This window comes from Vanellus vanellus (genome assembly GCF_965231255.1).
Source record: "Vanellus vanellus genome assembly, chromosome: 2".
Classification (NCBI taxonomy): Eukaryota; Metazoa; Chordata; class Aves; order Charadriiformes; family Charadriidae; genus Vanellus; species Vanellus vanellus.
The window spans coordinates 118,100,632-118,118,340 of NC_138906.1; the positions used below are offsets into that span (position 1 = coordinate 118,100,632).

Below are 17,709 nucleotides of genomic sequence, written 5' to 3' on the forward strand. Positions count from 1 at the left end.
CATCCTGTGTCAGGTTTCTGTACTTCGCATTAGCAACGGGAGACACGCAGAGCACAGCTAGCTAGGTGAAAAGTTCTCTGTGTGCCACAGCGTTCCTCAGAAATTTCTTCTAGCTTATGCATATTCCATAGTCAGGCAGTTTACTGTCTTGTGAAGGAAGAAAAAATACCTGTTTTGACTTTGAGTATATAGAATTATATATTGTATAAGACAGAAATGTGGCAAATTTTCCAGTTTTAGCCCGGAAAGTTTTGACTTCTATCTCTTTAGTGTCTACATATTCTTATGGACTTCTGTGGCTCAATTTTGCAGTTTGGTCCTTATGATTAAAGTACAGATAGGCTTGCTTCAGGATAAAACTCCTTTAAGTTTCTGATAAGTAATATAATGTGACTCTTTCCTTTCCTGTGGTGAGTGTGAGCCAGTGAGACAGGCATGGGAGAAGATGGGGAGTGGAGAGAGAAGGCAACCTTCTTGTGTAATTATGTGAGAATATTTGTGGTATGTGTGTTCTCTGCAGGAGACTTTTAAATACAGATAAAACTAATGAATCTTCTGTTCGTCAAGCCTAGCAATACATGTTAAGTCTTCTAACTGAAATCTGCACAACAGATTTAAAAATCGTTATTAGGCTTTTAAAACATCACAAAGATTCAAAGGCAAAGAGGCCAGTTTGCCTCTTTAAATTATATTGAACTCAGGAATGCGTTATTTCAGGAGCTTGTCCAAGTCGCTGCACTGTCACAGCTTCATTGCTTCAAATGTCACTTCAAGTAGGAGCAGTTTTTATAACTACACACTAAATTCAAGATGGCTTAATGGAAATGATTTCTTCATGTGTCAAAATGACCCCTTTGTTTCTCATTTTACTCTTTTGTTGCCTGCAGCTAATCTGCTTTTTGGGTTATCGGATCCAAGCATCTTACAATGCTGACTCTAGCAGCGGCATTCAGCTGGAATGCTGCCTTTTGTTTACTGGTTTCACCAGGCCTCCAGTGCTTTCTTTGGTCATCTGGTGGCTCCACTAATGTGATTTGCACTCCCAGGCTCTGCAGGTAGTCATGGGCTTTTATAAGGGAATTAGAGGAAGGCCTGCCACCCTGGTTGCTAATGAATCCACAGGGTATTTCTTGTTTGTGTTTTGATTTTTCAGCTTTTTTTTTTTTTCCCTGGAAAGCAGACCACGATCTGTTTGCGGTTTTATGGAATTTTTCTCCCTCTTCTCGCAGTTCAGTTCCTAAAGTCACTTTACCTGGCTGTGGTGACATTCATTTTGCTTGAAATAGAAGTACCAAATCCTGTCAATCAGAATGTGCATTCGGGGTTTTCTCAGGATTTGTAAATAAATACAGAAAAACAGATCGCTACGCAAATACTCAAAATTCTTCATTAAAAGAAAAAATAATATGCAAAAATTGTTTGTGGTACTACTGGGTGTAGTAAGGAGTGAGAAACCTCTGACCTCTGCCTTCCTTGGTGAAAAATCTTTCTATTAAAATAACAGATGTTGGCATATATAGGGAAGTTGAAGTGTTTTGCTGATGAGGCTGCAGCTGGTATTGTAAAATTTTGCAAGCACACCAGAAGTAGATGCAAGTTTAGAAACACCTTCAGCACAGTCTTATAATTTTGAGCCAGTGAAGGATACAGTCAAGTAAATATTCTATTACAGTTTTTGCAAGAGCACGCAGTTCTGTAGTTGTACTGGAGATTATTTTTTTTATATGAGAAGAATATATATCCTCAGAAGAGAATATATGCTCAAAACATCTTGTAGTCTTTTTTCTAAAATAGAGGAGAGTTTAAGATTCTGAGGAGTTCAGTAGGATGTCAGATGTTGAGTAAGATGCCGTGCCTTCTTATATCCACAACCTCTTACTTAAGTATCCTTGTGGATTTGAGTAGGGACTAATAGAGTGATTAGGGTTTTTTTTTTCAGATTAGCCCTGCGGTTTTGTTAGGGCTGGTATTTGGCTTACACAAAACCAAGCACAATGTCAATGTTTTTAAAGCTTCCCACTAGTCTAATAAAGATTCGACCTACAGTGGCAGGATCTGCTTATTTTTATCTTTTCATAAAATATTTTTCATCCCTTTCTCTTGTTTTGGAATGGAAGATACCAAATGTCTGATAAAAGCAAAATCTGAAAAGGACGCTGGAAATAAATGTGCCCTTTCCATGCAAAAATAGATAATACCGAGTCTCTTATTGTTATTTACCTTGAGAGCAAGTCTATCTGTTTATCCAAGTCTAAACAATTTAGACTGGTAAGAGTTATGCCACTCACATGTGGTGTATAGGGTTGAGTCTTAAGAGTAGAAGAAAGCTTTAGAAAAACTGAAGTATGTAAGCATGTTTCAGTGCCCTGGCCTTGTGCTGTTCTGCAATGTTGATGCTGTAGGATTTATCTGTGATGTTTGGAGGAGGTGTATGTTTCATTTATGTATGCATGTATTTATATTTTTGACACATTAACTGAATATCGGAGCATTAATTTCTGTTCAAAGAATGGCAGTGAAGTTGTTGAGTTGATGTTTCTGCTTCAGGAAAAATCATGCAGAAATTCAGGTGCAGGGTTTTTAATAGCGGACATATAAAGCAAGAGTATATCGATCAGGTTTTACTAGGCTGACTGCAGCACTGAAGGTCCTTATGACCCAAAAGTTTGTGACCCATGAAATCTCCATTTTCCTTGTATTGGTAATGTGTCTTAAAGTACACAGGACCGAAAAATGTAACCTGTGTGACTGAACACATTGGTTATCTACAAATGGAAAATTATTTGGGGCTTATTGCTAAAAATGCATTTGATACTAGTAAATACAAGGGAATAGACTTAAATTATATTCTTAAACAAATGTTCCTTCAGCACAAATTCACTAAGGCAACAGCTGATACTTACAGGTATGAATAAGACCTGCTATATTTCTTTAAATTATTTCAGATGCTTGGCCATTTTGCTGATTCAGCTTCATCAGCTTGGGTGCCAGTCAGCAGAAATCAAAATTTTGCTTTATAAATTGTGCTTGTTTCTGATCAAAGGACATAAATGATGGTGAGGAACTGAGCAGAGGTATTTCTAAAAATGGTAAATATCCAAGGTTCCTGACAGCGAGCCTGTAACACACACGCACACCAGCAGGCAGATTTTACAGCTCTGTCCAGAGCACAGAAGGAAGATAAATCATGGCCATCCCCCTCTCATTTTTGAAATGGTTCAACCCCGGGGTTTAGCTGAAGGACTTAAGGAGTTTTTGAAGTGCAAATAGACTGGTGAAGGGTAAACCTTTTCAGAGTTTCATTTAGATGGATTTTTTTTTTCTATGTGGATTTCTGGCACCAGCTGAGATCTGGAAGGCCACAGGATTTTTTTGTTTTTGATCAATCAAGCAAGCAGAACTTGCCATGGGGGTGTACATTCTCTGCATACATATTGATCCTATTGTGTTTAAAAGTAGTTAATTTAATCGGGGCTTTTTGAAACCTTCCCTGGTAAGACTTGCATTAATGGAGCTGTCATTTCAAGGTCATGTTTCAGTGTCAATAACTTAATGGTAATGACAGAAGTTACCTGTAAGTTTAATATCGTTATTTCAGTTATTCCATGTTAAAATTTCATTGAATGAGAACTAATTTTACATATATGCATGTAAAAATGTTCAGTTTCACTTGAAAAATGTTACTGTCATTAAATGAGAGATTTTCAAAGGATCCTGGTGTTACTAAACACATTAACACCAACAGTTGTATTAATATTCACTGCTGTTTGGATCAGTACCCTTGGCCTGCCCCGTTGCATAGGGGGGGGTGACTCCAAGAACCTATTTTACACTTGTCTCTTCTAGCAAAATGGCTGTAATGTCAGAGGTTTTATTCAAGGCTCTTTCTAGTAGTTTTTACCTTTTACCTTACACTTTGTCTTGTTTAAGAGCAGCAGCGTGCAGAAGATGGATTGCATATTTAACTATAAACACTTCTCTCTACGGTGATAAATATTTGGAGATACAGCACGTAAGGACTGTCTGTATGATAAGATGTCCATTTGAGTGCAGAGTATAGATTTATAAGTCAGGATACAGTTTACTACTTTACGGTCTATATCTGATGCCAAGATCTTCAAGTATTTCAGATGAAAGCATTATGTATTTTCAATTTTTCTCCTGTGAGGATGTTAACTGCAGACTTTGTTATTTGCTTCTTTGATTTGATTGGCTTGGAAGGAGCTTCAGAAAGTTATCCTGGATATGGTGGCACTCAAGGTACAACAGAGTTGCTGGTGAAAATTTTATTTAGATACCATAGCAGAATGTGCCTGTAAATCTCCCAGACTCGGTTTTCTCATTGCTTTTCTTCCTGGTAGTTGTGGCATGCCTTGAGCCCTGCTGCTTTCTGAGGACGGGGGTTCCAGAGCGATGTGGACTGAGCAGGCCAGGATGTGAGATGGAAAGCAGAGTCTTGCATACAACTCTTTCAATCATGTACCAATAATCATCTTCTGTAGAGTTTCCTGCGTGTAAGTGTTTTCCCCAATTGAATGGGATTTTATCAGAGGTTTCAGTGCCAGATCACTCGGTGGCTCAGAATGGGAGAGGAACTAGAAAAGGGGTGTGGGGTCCAGAGTTGGGATCCTGTTTAGGAAGGATCAATTTTGACTGGTTGTTAGTTTAATTTCCATGTATTGGATGTCCAAAATTGTACTGCATGGCATATTATAGGAAAATCACTTCTCTTAAAAAATGGTGTACATGTACCTTGCTTCTGTATCTATAGCCTTGTGGTTTTATGCTTGCAGTGCTGTGAGAGCACAATAGAAAGAGTCCGGATCAAGGACCTAAAATCATAACTCACTGCAAATTAATAAATATGGCTAAATATAATTAATAAATACAGCTAAAGTGCATATTGTGATTTTCCCCTGACTTTACACTGAATAGAAGACATTTGGTTAATAGCCCCCCTATCTTGGTCTTTGCTTTGCAACTCTAGCTTTTATGCTCATTAAACTCACATGCCGTTAATCTCATGTACTGTTATGATGGTTGTTTCCTGTAGTGTTTGAAAACATGAGATGCCCTTTAAAGCTTTGCCGAGAAAGAGGGGAATTCTTTGCATCTCACTGCAGAGGAGGGATTCCCAGCATCTGTGGCATCACTTTTGCGAGTATGTCATTGGGACGTGCTAATATGACCTTTCCTTTGTTAAGTAAGAGATTTCTAGCACCACCCAGGACTCTTCAAGAAGTCCCATTCCACTGACTGGGTGGAGAATTTGGGAGATATTTCAAGTCAGCAGTTTTTACTTCAGTCTTACTAGGCACAGAGTGCAGATCTTCATTTAGAAACAGACATTGTTCTGTAGGCGGGTATGTGGGTGTTGGCTGGAAAATCTATCATTCTAATTTACAGTTTTTTTCTAAATGTTGTGTACGCAAATGTCAAAACACTGGGGGGCTGTTACTTGCAATTTACAGATTTATCAAGTGGCCACAACATTAATCTTACTCAGGTTACAATGTGCATTTGTCAAGGGCACAGACTTGCACGATGATTCTGAATTCCTGTAGAATTTAACCGAGCAACAGCTGGTCTGTAGGATGTGTAGATTTTAACAAGATAATGTTTGTGTTTTGGCGAAGGACTTGTGTGACATGCTGCTGAAACTGTTCCAAAGTGCCTTCTTCCTCCATTCAAGTCTGTAGGGATCCTGAGACAATTTTTGTGTGAAATTTCTCCACTCTCTCTCTGCCTCTTGATTTTATCATGGGTAAATTCTACAAAATTCTTCAGTGGGGTGCTAGGAAAAAAAAAGAAAATAAGAAGGCCATTGACACCACTAACTACAGCTACAACAGAAAGAATACTCTTTTTAGCCTTTAATTGTGTCAGATTCCTTTTCTCCACAATTGTTTCTCTCTTTTTTTTTTTTTTTCTTTTTTTTTTTCTTCACTTGAGAGAGGTTTATGGTGCTGTGTCCGTCAGGATAACCCTGTCTTAGGGTTGAAGTTGTATTTCTCCCTGAGTTCCTAGAGGTGATGTTATCTTTTGTTCACTCAGCAGTATGGTCACTCCTAAGAGCATCTGTCACTTTAGGCATTGTAAGATGGATGAGTCTCAAGTGAACTGCTGGTTGAAGCAAATGGTGAAAATAAGAAAAGACAAGGGGGTTGGGAGTCTTCAGAGGGGACAGACAACAAGGAAGCCCTGTTAGAAATCAAAAGTAAGGCGGTAGTGCAAGAAAGAGCCAAGACGGATCACATGTTAGCAAATCCCACAGGTCTTGGCAATGAAGATTGGTGGCTGATGAATTCTGAAGAGATCTGCTTCTTGACAAAAATGCCACAGATTTGTTTCCTACTTAATTTGCAAATAAAGGAGGATCAGAAGGAGATGATCTGAACGTTAGACGAAGAAATTGAATTTTTGTTGCATTGTATTGTAAGGTTAGGACAAACTAATGCTGCCAGTAATCAGAAAAAGAGTTAATGGTATTTTGTGTGTCTTAAATATTGTGTGAGAATCTGTCAGTACTGAGTGGGCACATGACCAAAACAGCGTATCAGCAGTTTAGCTTTTGGAAAACAAAGTAAACTTAAAATTTGTAGCTGTTTGTATTTCAAAAGGTACTTAAGGTTTTTAAAAGAGGAAGATTCACTACAGTATCTCTGATTTAGCTGGACTAGAGTTAGATATTTTAACAGAAAGAAAATTATGTAAAAAACCCACACCCCAAACACCAAGAAAACTCTCCCCAAGCCACTGACAAGCAAATCCATACCCCTCCACCCCTGAAGCTGAGCAAAGGTCTGTGTTTGCAAATGCAGCCGGCTAAGGACAAAAGGCACTTACAGCCCAGTGTGTGTCAAGGTTTGGGAAGGGTCCAGGAGGATCTTGGCTTGAAAAATTATTTTGTCACACTATTGGCATTGGTCCATAAGGGGAAGCACTGGTTGAAAGGCGAAGAAATTAAGATGATTAGAAGCTTTAAAGCTTCACAAATGGTAGAGTATCTCTCTTCTCAATGGATGTAAATAATAGATGAAAGACTGAGAGTGACAACAAAGGATCAGGGCGTTTAAGAGAATGTGTGCAGCCTGAATAGAGGTCTGTGGCCTAGGGCCAAAGGTCTTAGCTTTGAGTGTAATTAGAAGAAAATACAAAAATGTCATTACTAGCAGGTGAAATGTTCAGCACGTGTCCGAAAAATAGCAATTTCGGAGCCAGGAGCTGTTGGAATTGGATTACTGACTTTCTGTAATCATTGAAGTCTCTGCAGAGCCCTACAGTTTGGTCGGACGCTGCGTGTTAACCTTATTGGCCATCTGCGATGGATTCACTGTTAGCATGGTGGGGATGCACAGCGCAGGGTAGCATCGGTGGTCCCTGGGAATAGAGTTGTTTAATGTCCTTCCTCAGAACACAACAATCCTACCCAAAACTTTTCCTGAGTCAGAGGTGAAGGTTATAGCTGCTCTCTTAAATAGGCCGATTTTTAAAAATGGGAGGAGGGGGAGGAAGCTTAAAGCTATATTGCTTTTTGATTTTAAAACCTGGCTTTTGAATTCTAGGTGTACAGCTGAGTGAGTTGCGTTCGCTCTGCTTTTGACAGCAGGCCCAAGGCCGTGGTCCCAGCTTTAAGCCTAAAATCCCATTTGTGAGCAACAGGGAAAATTCCTTTAAATCTTTTGGCAAAATATTGTCCATTTCCATTGAGAAACCAAACCATCTTGTGTGCCTAAGGAAGTCTTGTCAAAGTCCAGTCAATGATAACTTAATTTAAAGCTTTCCCTGATGTTAATTACTGTTGCGTACAGCCCTAGATATTTTAGGAGTTACTCTTCTATCCCAATTCTTCAGGGTATTTCAGGTGTATTCTCTTTTATAAACTGCACTTTCTGTTAGAATTTTTTTTCACTTAAATACCTTTATGCGATGTCAGACAGAGCAACCAGCTAATTCTGATTTCAATTTGAACGTTCATCTCCAGTTTAACATAGATAACCATTCACCCATTTAGTTTGTTTCTTTTCAAACCACTAGTAAAATAATTACTTCTACATTATCATCTATTTTTTGTTTCTGTGACAGTTAATTTTCTCATATTGATGTGCTAAGTTCCTAATATTTCACATAGTGACTTCAGTGCCAAAAATGTGCAGATTCTGTGAAAAACTTGCACTTTACTTCTGTAGAATGCAGAGAAGCAGCCATGCAGCTTCAACCAAGTATACCTATAAACAGAGAGATGCTTTTTTAAGTTGTCAGTCCTCCTTTCCCCACCCTAGTTCAGTTTTTGCCCTAGACCAGGTTTAGATAGGCAGGTTTTGTTGGCTTGTTATATACTATATGCTGGCAGAAGTCATTCTAATTTTTTTCTCCCTTCTTATTTTTCAGGTGTTGAGGAGTTTTAAACAACTTCACAGCAAGGCTTCACAAACCCTTAGCTGCATCCTTTAATCATGACTGCATTTCAAATAGGTTAAAAGGAATCTGAGAAGGTACTGTATTTGCCTTTCCTAATAGACAATACATCGTATGTTTGTGTTCAGCATCTCTGCTTTCATTTCCATTGGCTGCATTTTAGGAACAGTGTGGACTGTAAATAATGATTTTATTTTTGCTTCGGACATATACAACATCTAAGTTCTTCAAAAATCTTGGAATCCAGTTCATCTAATAAAACAGCCTTCACCAAAGAAGGCTGATTTGTGCTTCTATTTCTTTCTTATATATCCACAATAAGGTCAACTTCATTATTTAATGACAGTTCTTTTGAAGCTGTAACAATTTTCTTCTGCTGTTTTACTTAGAAGCACTGCAAATACCTAAGCGACTAGCTAAATATATGTTTTATGCACTTGGAGGGTGGATGTTTGTTTGTTTGTCCTCTCAAAAGGTTTAAAACAAATGGGAAGAAGAATGCAGATCTTTGTAATGATCTGGATAGATTTGTGCTTCCAGCTGAGATTCTCACACATCTTTTTTTCTGACTTCTTGAAGGGGGGAGGCTTGTCTCAGTATACAATATTGGGCTTGCATAGTTTCTTGTTGCATTTAAATAGCCAGTGTACCCAGAAGGCTGAAGATCTATTCCTGCTTTATGACCTATTGTATCCCTGGGGCAAGGGCAGCGCTGAGCAGAGCAAGGGGGTCATGGCCACAGCCCAGGTTCTGAGCGGCGCTTGCAGGTTCCCCAAACCTGCCTGCAGGAACATATTGCTCAGCAACATCTGGAACTTAGTAGAAATCTGGAAAAGGGGGGGAACCTCTAGGATTTTGCTTCCCCAGGTGCTAGGAGGAAGCAACATTAGCCTTTTTGATGGGGGGGAGGCAGATTCTGTGGCCCTGAAGTTAGGCTAAACAATTGCAGAGGTCAAAGGACAGCTGAGTGCGGTCAATGAGACACCCTGGGGTGTATTTTGTTACTTAGTAAAAGGAGCAGCATCCTAAAACCCTAAAGGATTCTCTTGAAAATCTGTGTTGTGAAAAGGTTTTATGAGTCTGATGGCAAAAAGTGCTGATTTAGCTAAGGAATGCTTGCTTTTGTCTAAATGAAAGGCTAATCCTTACCAAATGTTGGCAGCTATTATAGTGCAGTCAATGCAGGTCTGAAAGGACAGTTAGAGTAGAAGTGTACTTTGGGATCCCAAATGTTTATCATTTTAATGGTTCTGTAACCGAAAAGATTTCTGAACTTTCACCTTTTATCCTAAAATTTATACCATGAGCAAAATATTTGAAAAAGTAAAAACCTTCACTTATAAGTTCCTTAGGGAGCTGAGCCTGCCCCCTGACAAATTCACTTTAGATTATCAGGATGCTGCCTAGTTTAAACTATAACATCTTTTAAAGTGCTAACACTTATTTATTAGTTGAAAAAAAATGTGTTTTTTTTTCTGGTCTTCAGCAATTTTTGCTTGTTTCAATGCTCACCAAAAAAATATTGAAGAATAGGTTTTGAGTAATTTATTCCTATAATTTGTTTAGCATTATCTTTCTTTAAAGTGACAGCTTATTAACACTTAACATTTGTCATAGAAACAGATAAGAAATCAATGTCAGAGCCAAGACCTTGTAAATAACCTGAAAGGAAATGTAATAATGGCTGTCTTCACCAGAGAGGTGGTGGGGGAAGGACCGGGCATGTGGCAGAAAAGGTTCAGTGCTTTTTGTTTTCCTTTGGAAGGGGGGAGTTGCTGCAAGATACAACCCCGGGGCCTCTGACTCTTTGGCCCTACTGTCTTACACAAACACTCATTGTCAAATTAGGAAGAAAAAGATACTCAGGAGCCGGTGGTGGTGGCGGCATTTTTATAGTGACTAACCTGGTGTTTCATTGTGATATTTAAAAGGACACCATGAGAAGAGTGGAAAAGAATAAATTGTGTCATTTTCAAGGAGAAAAAATGAGCAAAGAAGTTGACAAGTATTTTTTTTGTTGAAAGAAACGTGCTTGCAAAATACAGCTCTCCAAAGAGCTTAATTTTTAAACTCTCTAGAAGTACTCCATACAGATGCTTGGCATTGATTTATGCCAAGGTTAAGGCACCTTTAAACAAATAAAGTTGGGAATGGATAAACCTACTAAAATACAAATTGCCTATTAAACACAGAAGATGTTTGTATAGCATTCAGATTGCTACAAAACTGACACATGTCTTGAAATTCTCCTGATAACCCCTTCTAAACTCATCAGGAAATGATGGCATGTGTGTTTGAGGGTACACAAGGGAGCGGCCAGATAGGATAGAGATGGAAGATCAGGCCTTAACTTTGACTTTCTAGGCTTCAGCTTAATGCTTTTGCAATAAGGCAATAACAAATGAAGAAAGGATTGAGGTGATTTATTTATCAATGAGATTAGACTGGCTTTTGCTGTAGGAACTTGATGAGATGTCTCTCTGAATCTGTTTTCAGCTTTATCCCTATAAGCAGTAAATATAACATTTTACACATATATCTATATGGAACTAAGGGCTATATAAAATAAACTGTATAATAAAACTGCTTAGAGAAATAGTCATTTGAGCTATAATGCTAGATTTTGCTTGTAACCCTAGAATTTAATTACGCAAAGTATGTAAAATGGAAGTATATGGATTATTAAGATTTTTTTCTACTGGATAAAATTGTTCTGTATCTATAAAGTGTTTATTTATCAGGTGTTCAAGTGGATTTTAGCCCACAATTTTATACATAGTATTTATACTCTACTGTGGCAGCAGTCACAGAAAAATATCATGAGCGCTAGTTTCCTGAGTATCAGTATTTACTGGAAGTTTTATACTTATGCCTTCAAGAATGTATAGAACCTGTGAATTTTCTGTTACTGACTCACTAAACTGTAATAGCAGCGTTTGGAATCAATCTTGCCTCTGCTAGCATGTTTATGTTGCAGCTAATTTGAGTCCAGAAGTCATTAAGACTTCTCCTTCTGGCAGAAAAACAAGTAGAGAAGCACATCTAATGTCTCTGATAAATGATGTATTTTATTATAATTTTTTCTTCTTCCAAGACATAAAGAACACATACACAGTTTGTCATAGTGTGTGATGAGTAGCATCACATAACCGATATAGGCATTAGAAATAGAAAATTGTTTTCTTCTCCTATTAATTGTTAATAATATGTAATTTTGAGGTTTTGCATTTCTCTTTTAAGTAAAGATAAAGGTTTTTCTTTGCCAGATCTAAATGGCGTTATAAATATGCCATTTGTGGACATTTATCCTACAAATACCTATTGGGATTCCTAAGTATCTAGAAAAGGTAGCCTGAATGTCAAAGCGCCTCTTTTTAGATATATCCTTGGATGTGATGTTAATGTTTTGTTCTGTTGATTGCTTATTTGTTGCAAATTCCATCTTAACTAAAATCTGGGATACTGCAGAAGGTCCAGTAGTGATGTGCATCTTTGATCTCAAACAGGGGTTGCCTCTGGTAGTTTCAGAGATTCTGGACAGAGCTTGCTTTATTTTACAGAAGAATTTGTGGTATTCTGGGGAGGGGAGCAAGTAGTCAGCTTTGACACATGACAAGCACATGTTGGGTAAAAGGAAAAGGAAGAACTCTGCACTTTGAAGTTAATTTCCACTAAAATTCAACACGAGAAAGTTATTGCTTTTTTAAATAGGAATTCAGTAAGTAATTTAGACACACTTTCCCAGCAGCAGAGAAGTTGCAAAAAAATGTCCGAACAATATTAAACTTGACATTACTTGTAGGTTTAAACTGATTGTTATGGTTTTGACCTATACAGGGTTTTCATCTCCGTTCATGCATTGCTTTTTGCATAGAAATAGCCATGAAACAGCTGGCTTTTCTGTTTTGGTTTGGTTTGGTTTGTTTTTTTCCCTCTCTATCACAGGCTAAAAGTGACTGCAGAATGATGTTAGATACGCCTCTATATCTAGACACTGCATGGGAGTTTCAGATAAGAAAAGATTTGTTTGTTCCTTCCTTTCTAAAACATATTCCGAGTTGAGATGAGCAGAAACGTGATCATTTTGACCTATTTGAAAATGGTATTTTCAGAAGAGCTGTGCAGAAACATGCTCTGAGTAGACTTGATAAACATTTTGACACAACCTCTCTGCAAAAGAAGAGGGGGTTGTGGTTCCTTTTTAGGGATGATGGTTTTCAAGCCTCGTACAAACAAGGGGGTTTCTTTTTCAGACTTGCCTTGTTTTCAGACAGGGCTCTAGAGAGGAAAACAGTCATTTTTTGGAGGAGGTGAGGAACCAACAAACCCACCTAACCTTCTTTTATGCAAGTGTGTTAGTGAAGCAAATTTGATTACTTAAGACTTTCTTTATTACTCCTTGATTTAATTTTACTTTTTAATCTAGAAATCTGTGTTAGGGATTTGTTTAATGATCTTTCTGGAGAGGGAAAGAAACAAGACTTGACGGTGCTTTTGGCAGGATTATGCACTTTACAGATGAAGGCGATGTGGGAAACGCCGTTTGTGAGGCTCTCGGGTACAGGGTGTTCTCCTTTGCACAGTGTCACAGACACACTCTGGCTGCAGAGACTGTCTCCTTTTCAAGTTGGTAACCCTGAAATTACTTTCAGGTTGTATATTTGAAGAACTGCCATGCTACATTTCCAATTTTGCCAGCTTCAGGGCAGGGGAAAGGATTGCTTACTGCAAAAGAAAGGTTGAAGTTTACAAAGTCCTACTCCAGTGCTTCACTTTAAGTCTGTTATAGCTGTCACAAAGCAGAACATGCACCAGATAAGATGAATACTGTGGAAAAAGAAAATACTGAGTGGATGTTCCTGAAGAATTGGGTCATCTTTGTTTGGAAGGTTTTAAGAGCCAGTGTAATCTGTATTACCACTATACTTATTACTCAGATTTTTTTTAGAAGTGTCAGTATGTCTTGTTAGAATTAAGAATTTTCAGAACAAGTAATGTCTCTGCAAGATGAAGAGCAATTAGTTTATATTGCTTGGCAATAAAAATTTCTTTGTCTTCCTTATTTAGTAGCACTTTCATATGAGGAAACAAAAAAAAAAGAAAGAAAAGAGCATGGGGAAAACATTTTTACTGCAGATGTAGATACCTAGGAAGATTTTTATTAAGGATTTTTCTGTTTAATGCTTGTACTGTACAATCTGATGTTGAGATGTGTCAGAATGGATTACGTTTTAACTTCTATTTTCTGTATCTCTAGTGAATTTTTATACTGCTTTTTTATCAAATAGTGTCATCTTGGTTAGCAGTCTTAAAAAGAAGTCAAACGGTGTGTATGCAAAAGTTGCTACATAAATGGTATCTTGTGCATACAATAAATAAATAGCATAAGTTATGATATTTTAAAAGTTAGATTTTTGCAGCCTAGTGGCCTAAGGATTTACAATAATTTACATACAGGGTTTGATAAGCCATAGTACACAGTCCTACTCCATAGTCCTATTGAAGACAATAAAACAACAGCAGGCAGGTGAATATGTACTTATTGAGGTCTGAAGGCAGATAATGAGAAGTGGTGTACAGAGAATGTGCAGGAAAAAAAATGAGTAAGAATTACAAACATGTTGAGCAAACTCAGTGGTTGGAAATGACATTGATATCATTAGTTTATGGTGGTCTTTGTTAGTCCAGTTGTGTTGAAGAGTTGGTAACAAACTTTATTGATAAGGCATTCAAAGGAGGCTTGTGATTGTAGGCGAAGTGCTCAGCTTCTATGTAAGCAGACCATATATGCTTAATAGATCATCATCCCTTTCATTTTCATGAGCAGTGTAAGTCGAGATGCCATTATTAATGCTCCTTTTTATATCATTACATGGCTCTTTTGAAACACAGGTAACTTTCGCTTTCACTTTCTCGGGATAGCAGCAACCCCTCTGGGAAAAAAAATACATAATTCACGAAAGTAAGCAATTAGTGACAGTTTTCAGCATTAAAATTGTTGACAAATATGGACTTGTGATTCATATTTAGAAAGAGGTACCAAAACTGTTCACTGATCTTCCCAGTCATGGAAATTAAAGAAGTCCACATAGAATTTTTTAAAAATGGTGTAATAGTAGACAGCATTCCATTGAAATAAACATCAAATCTCCATTAAAAACACATCTTTAAATTGACACATCTGAGAAGATACAGTTTACATTATAGATTAATGTAAACTACATAAATACATTTTATGTCTCTAAGTTCTGAATAGTTTGTTTTAATTAGCAATTACTAAATACAGTTAGCTAATAACTTACAATAAGACCTGTGTATTACTAGCAGAATACGTATTGTCAGTGAATGACTGCACACTTATGTATATGAAAAGTATATGAAAACAACATTTCAATAAAAATCTGTTAGGTTTGGGAACAGGTATCGATTCCGAAGAAATGTCTTGGGGAACAAATTCGGGCTTGGAAAAACATTTCAGTAAGCAGCAAAATGCTACATGCAGTTACAGTTATTTAAATAGTTATTACATTAATTACTTAGATACAGTAGTTTTACCTGCTGTGTTATTAGCTATGGTTGCTGAAAGGATTCAAATATGTAATTTGTTTAACTGTGCTAACATGCTAAGTTGTTATGAAAATCAATTGTAATTCATGTCTGCAACTAATTGCAAAATCAAAATTACACAGCAAAAATATGCCTTGATCCCAGAGCTGGGATTAAGCACCATTACTGATTTGGTTGTATTGCGCTGGCTTTAATAATGTGGCTAATAGTCCTATTGATTTAGGGTAGAGGACATAAATGGAGAAAGCTATGTAGGAGCATGCTTGTTTTAAGGAGGCAGGCTGAGAGTTTCAAAAGTGCTCCTTAGTGATTTATTTGAGCTGCCTCAGCAATAAGTGTGTAAGCATCCAAGTGTGAGCACATACTCCTTTTAAAATAATTAAGTATTTTAACATTACCCAAACTTCAAAATTAAAAACTAGGTTTGTAGGGTGGTAACTTTTTTTTTTTTTCACTTGAAGGTTTTTCTATTGAAAGAAAAGAGAAAGTGTACATCTTCTGTTGAAGGTATAGTAATAGGCATAGTAATGTTTCATTCCCTATGTACATTGTGAAAGATCCCAGTAGTATAAAAGAATTTGCTCCATCTTCTACAAATAATTTTAAAAACCCTAGACAACCTTCACAGTAACTTATCTGCCAATTTCAAATGTCATTTAAAAGGGCTCTAAAAGCCTTGCAGTCAGAATAGGTTAAGAAGCTTCCATATCATGAAGGATATTGGCCTATTCATGTAAGATTTGCACTCCACTATATATAGTCTTCTCATTCTTGGTGATACACTACTGAGCATTTCTTTTAGTGTTACTGGGAACTGAATTTTTATTAACTCTTACACACTTTTATAGCTTTTATGGTCAAATTTGTTGTCATCTGACTTCCTGTCATTGTCCACAAGCCTGTATCATCGACCTTTCCCTGAAATGCCAGGCATTGCAATAAGAGAAGACTAAAAAAGGACATATATATATATTAAATATTATGAACACAAAATATGGGGGGGGGAGAGGTGGTATGGCTTCTAATTAAGTTCCTTTTTCCACAGTAGGAAGACAGAGGATGAATAATTAGGGAAATGGTATATTTGCAAAAGCAAATACATAGGAAGGTTGTATGAAGAGATGCGTGTAGGTGGATGAGTATAAGAGAGACAGTAAAAATGTATGGGTGCACGCAACTGGTAACAGAACATATAGCGCCTATTTGGATATGAGCATTTGTGTGCATAAGACAGTCTTTGCCCATGAAAATGAGCTGTGAATTTACAACAGTCGTCAAAAGACATTCCTTGATTCCAAGTACCCCACCAAATGGTATAAGCTACAGCTTTGCTTCATTAATGTTCCAGTTTCTTTATAGTACTTTTCCATGTAGTTTTCCATATTCAGGTAGGCATATATTGCTTTAAATGCTTCTAACATAGCATCATTTATTCACAGCAACTAGTCCTACATATTTTGTTCATATTGTTTAGTCATTGTGAGCGAGTTCATGTAAATTAAGTAGCGAGGGCAGATGTTTTCTTTCATCTGCTTGTTGATTCTGTTTACTGAGGAAATGGCATCGAATGAAATTTGGCACATGCTTAATCCTTAAATCATCTCAGTCCTCGCTAGCGGAATGTGTTGAGCATCCCCAGTGCACTGACTTGCACCAGTTTTCCTCTCGTAGCTGTACTGTAAGAGTTCAGCCTACCTCGAATGCAACAATTCTTTTCTGAGTGGGAGTCATAACCTGGAGAAAAGTAAAGCCAGTGCGAGGTCTGTACAGTGCTTGTCACAAAGCTTCATGTTGCAGAAATCTTGTGAAATGACTTCCAGCTCCAGTTTGGGGATAAGAAGAACTGACTGTTGTTGGGTTTACATAGTTATATCATAACATTTGAAAGATGAAGGAAAATGTGAGATGTTAGGCAATAAACACAGGTGCTGAGCTTGTAACTTAAAACTACTGAACTACCATTTTATAAAACTTGATTTGAGCTTAACTTGCAGTGACGTCTGTAACATTGTACCTTTATGTGTATAGCTTAGTAAATACTGTTAAAAAGAACTGGAGAGACATTTCAAATTTTAAGTAAAAGAGATGAGATTGAGTTTCAGTTTCTGTTTCTTGGTGGTTTTCCTTTTTCGGCCTCGCTGCTGGTTTATGCTGTGAAGCTGAAAACTCCCAAATTACTGGATTTTTAAAAATGCGATTCAGCTTAATTTTTGCAGTATTTAGAGGTGATTTGAAGTTGACAGCTTCATGCATATAAGTTCAACTTACTAAGACCATCCTGAATTCAGGTGTGAATTTTACCTTTAGTATGTTTATTGTTTTGTGAATTGTGCCTGAAGACTGTGGGGATAGTCTTGGGGTGAAAGGGATAGAGCAGTGAGGGCATAGCAGCCTCCATATTAGCACCACTTGTGATTTGCTTTCTGTTTCATGTTGTGGGGGAATAGCTGCCCTGTTCCATTATCCTGCATGTAGCTCTATTGTGTATGCATTTGTCTTTTTCTGTCCAAGGAATTTTCCAACTCCCAGGTAATCTGATGCAATACTCCATGTACAGGTACTATTAATTGAGCAATAAGAGGAAGGAAAAAATAGGCATTCTTGATCTTTCCCATTCCTCTGAGGCAGTAGTGGCAACATCACACTGAAAGACTAGATTCTAAACAGTATTGAATGCTAGCAATATTTTCCTCAAAATAAAATGAAAAATAAAAATGAAAGGAA

The 17,709-nt window shown here is 37.4% G+C and overlaps 1 protein-coding gene across 1 annotated transcript in view; it reads left to right on the top strand.

Annotated features, from left to right (window-relative positions):
• The window catches only part of GREB1L (GREB1 like retinoic acid receptor coactivator), a 144,721-nt gene that overhangs the window by 54,484 nt on the left and 72,528 nt on the right, over positions 1 to 17,709 (top strand). Inside the window, exon 2 of the mRNA XM_082479255.1 lies at positions 8,392 to 8,495. The gene's annotated coding sequence lies outside the window, so the exon portion shown is untranslated. The remainder of the gene's footprint in view (positions 1 to 8,391; positions 8,496 to 17,709) is intronic.